The sequence below is a fragment of the Schistocerca gregaria genome, chromosome 10 (assembly GCF_023897955.1).
Source record: "Schistocerca gregaria isolate iqSchGreg1 chromosome 10, iqSchGreg1.2, whole genome shotgun sequence".
NCBI classification, from domain to species: Eukaryota; Metazoa; Arthropoda; class Insecta; order Orthoptera; family Acrididae; genus Schistocerca; species Schistocerca gregaria.
This window is the reverse complement of record NC_064929.1, coordinates 122,176,394-122,180,618: the sequence shown is the minus strand read 5'-3', so window position 1 is coordinate 122,180,618 and position 4,225 is coordinate 122,176,394.

Genomic DNA, 4,225 nt, shown 5'->3' with positions numbered 1-4,225 from the left:
GTTCTCATAACCCTCTTGGCCTCCTTCTGTTGTGAACTACAAGTAAAGGACTACTCTGTCCTCATTTACATCTATATTCCAGATCACCATGTCCCTTTTGGCTACGTTCGTTTGTGATCTGCTGCTGATGGACTGCTCGGTCCTCGTTCTCATAACTCTCTTGTCCTCCTTCTGTTCGAAACTACTAGCAAAGGACTACTCTGTAATCATTTACATCTGTATTCCAATTCACCATGTCCCTCTTGGCCACATTCGTTTGTGATCTGCTACTGAAGGATTATTCTGTCCTCGTTCTCATAACCCTCTTGGCCTCCTTCTGGTGTGAACTACAAGCAAAGGACTACTTTGTCCTCATTTACATCTATATTCCAGATCATCATGTCCCTTTTGGCTACCTTCGTTTGTGATCTGCTACTGAAGGACTTCTCGGTCCTAGTTCTCATAACTCTCTTGGCATCCTTCTGTTCGAAACTACTAGCAAAGGTCAACTCTGTAATCATTTTCATCTGTATTCCAGTTCACCATGTCCCTCTTGGCCACATTCGTTTGTGATCTACTACTTTAGGACTATTCTGTCCTCGTTCTCATAACCCTCTTGGCCTCCTTCTGTTGTGAACTACAAGCAAAGGACTACTCTGTCCTCATTTACATCTATATTCCAGATCACCATGTCCCTTTTGGCTACCTTCGATTGTGATCTGCTACTGAAGGACTGCTCGCTCCTCGTTCTCATAACTCTCGTGGCCTCCTTCTGTTCGAAACTACTAGCAAAGGACCACTCTGTAATCATTTACATCTGTATTCCAGTTCACCATGTCCCTCTTGGCCACATTCGTTTGTGATCTGCTACTGAAGGACTATTCTGTCCTCGTTCTCATAACCATCTTGGCCTCCTTCTGTTGTGAACTACAAGGAAAGGACTACTCTGTCCTCATTTACATCTATATTCCAGATCACCATGTCCCTTTTGGCTACCTTCGTTTGTGATGTGCTACTGAATTACTTCTCGGTCCTCGTTCTCATAACTCTCTTGGCCTCCTTCTGTTCGAAACTACTAGCAAAGGACTACTCTGTAATCATTTACATCTGTATTCCAGTTCACCATGTCCCTCTTGGCCACATTCGTTTGTGATCTGCTACTGAAGGACTATTCTGTCAACGTTCTCATAACCCTCTTGGCCTCCTTCTGTTGTGAACTACAAGCAAAGGACTACTATGTCCTCATTTACATCTATATTCCAGATCACCATGTCCCTTTTGGCTACCTTCGTTTGTGATCTGCTACTGAATTACCTCTCGGTCCTCGTTCTCATAACTCTCTTGGCCTCGTCCTGTTCGAAACTACTAGCAAAGGTCTACTCTGTAATCAATTACATCTGTATTCCAGTTCACCATGTCCCTCTTGGCCACATTCGTTTGTGATCTGCTACTGAAGGACTATTCTGTCCTCGTACTCATAACCCTCTTGGCCTCCTTCTGTTGTGAACTACAAGCAAAGGACTACTCTGTCCTCATTTACTTCTATATTCCAGATCACCATGTCCCTTTTGGCTACCTTCGTTTGTGATCTGCCACTGAATTACTTCTCGGTCCTCGTTCTCATAACTCTCTTGGCCTCCTTCTGTTCGAAACTACTAGCGAAGGACTAATCTGTAATCATTTACATCTTTATTCCAGTTCACCATGTCCCTCTTGGCCACATTCGTTTGTGATCTGCTACTTTAGGACTATTCTGTACTCGTTCTCATAACCCTCTTGGCCTCCTTCTGTTGTGAACTACAAGTAAAGGACTACTCTGTCCTCATTTACATCTATATTCCAGATCACCATGTCCCTTTTGGCTACGTTCGTTTGTGATCTGCTGCTGATGGACTGCTCGGTCCTCGTTCTCATAACTCTCTTGTCCTCCTTCTGTTCGAAACTACTAGCAAAGGACTACTCTGTAATCATTTACATCTGTATTCCAATTCACCATGTCCCTCTTGGCCACATTCGTTTGTGATCTGCTACTGAAGGATTATTCTGTCCTCGTTCTCATAACCCTCTTGGCCTCCTTCTGGTGTGAACTACAAGCAAAGGACTACTTTGTCCTCATTTACATCTATATTCCAGATCACCATGTCCCTTTTGGCTACCTTCGTTTGTGATCTGCTACTAAAGGACTTCTCGGTCCTAGTTCTCATAACTCTCTTGGCATCCTTCTGTTCGAAACTACTAGCAAAGGTCAACTCTGTAATCATTTTCATCTGTATTCCAGTTCACCATGTCCCTCTTGGCCACATTCGTTTGTGATCTACTACTTTAGGACTATTCTGTCCTCGTTCTCATAACCCTCTTGGCCTCCTTCTGTTGTGAACTACAAGCAAAGGACTACTCTGTCCTCATTTACATCTATATTCCAGATCACCATGTCCCTTTTGGTTACCTTCGATTGTGATCTGCTACTGAAGGACTGCTCGCTCCTCGTTCTCATAACTCTCTTGGCCTCCTTCTGTTCGAAACTACTAGCAAAGGACTACTCTGTAATTATTTACATCTGTATTCCAGTTCACCATGTCCCTCTTGGCCACATTCGTTTGTGATCTGCTACTGAAGGACTATTCTGTCCTCGTACTCATAACCATCTTGGCCTCCTTCTGTTGTGAACTGCAAGCAAAGGACTACTCTGTCCTCATTTACATCTATATTCCAGATCACCATGTCCCTTTTGGCTACCTTCGTTTGTGATCTGCTACTGAATTACTTCTCGGTCCTCGTTCTCATAACTCTCTTGGCCTCCTTCTGTTCGAAACTACTAGCAAAGGACTACTCTGTAATCATTTACATCTGTATTCCAGTTCACCATGTCCCTCTTGGCCACATTCGTTTGTGATCTGCTACTGAAGGACTATTCTGTCAACGTTCTCATAACCCTCTTGGCCTCTTTCTGTTGTGAACTACAAGCAAAGGACTACTTTGACCTCATTTACATCTATATTCCAGATCACCATGTCCCTTTTGGCTACCTTCGTTTGTGATCTGCTGCTGAAGGACTGCTCGGTCCTCGTTCTCATAACTCTCTTGTCCTCCTTCTGTTCGAAACTACTAGCAAATGACTACTCTGTAATCATTTACATCTGCATTCCAGTTTACCATGTCCCTCTTGGCCACATTCGTTTGTGATCTGCTACTGAAGGACTATTCTGTCCTCGTTCTCATAACCCTCTTGGCCTCCTTCTGTTGTGAACTACAAGCAAAGGACTACTCTGTCTTCATTTACATCTATATTCCAGATCACCATGTCCCTTTTGGCTACCTTCTTTTGTGATCTGCTACTGAATGACAGCTCGGTCCTCGTTCTCATAACTCTCTTGGCCTTCTCCTGTTCGAAACTACTAGCAAAGGTCAACTCTGTAATCATTTTCATCTGTATTCCAGTTCACCATGTCCCTCTTGGCCACATTCGTTTGTGATCTGCTACTGAAGGACTATTCTGTCCTCGTACTCATAACCCTCTTGGCCTCCTTCTGTTGTGAACTACAAGCAAACGACTACTCTGTCCTCATTTACTTCTATATTCCAGATCACCATGTCCCTTTTGGCTACCTTCGTTTGTGATCTGCTACTGAATTACTTCTCGGTCCTCGCTCTCACAACTCTCTTGGCCTCCTTCTGTTCAAAACTACTAGCAAAGGACTACTCTGTAATCATTTACATCTTTATTCCAGTTCACCATGTCCCTCTTGGCCACATTCGTTTGTGATCTGCTACTTTAGGACTATTCTGTCCTCGTTCTCATAACCCTCTTGGCCTCCTTCTGTTGTGAACTACAAGTAAAGGACTACTCTGTCCTCATTTACATCTATATTCCAGATCACCATGTCCCTTTTGGCTACGTTTGTGATCTGCTGCTCATGGACTGCTCGGTCCTCGTTTTCATAACTCTCTTGTCCTCCTTCTGTTCGAACTACTAGCAAAGGACAACTCTGTAATCATTTACATCTGTATTCCAATTCACCATGTCCCTCTTGGCCACATTCGTTTGTGATCTGCTACTGAAGGATTATTCTGTCCTCGTTCTCATAACCCTCTTGGCCTCCATCTGTTGTGAACTACAAGCAAAGGACTACTTTGTCCTCATTTACATCTATATTCCAGATCACCATGTCCCTTTTGGCTACCTTCGTTTGTGATCTGCTACTGAAGGACTTCTCGGTCCTAGTTCTCATAACTCTCTTGGCCTCCT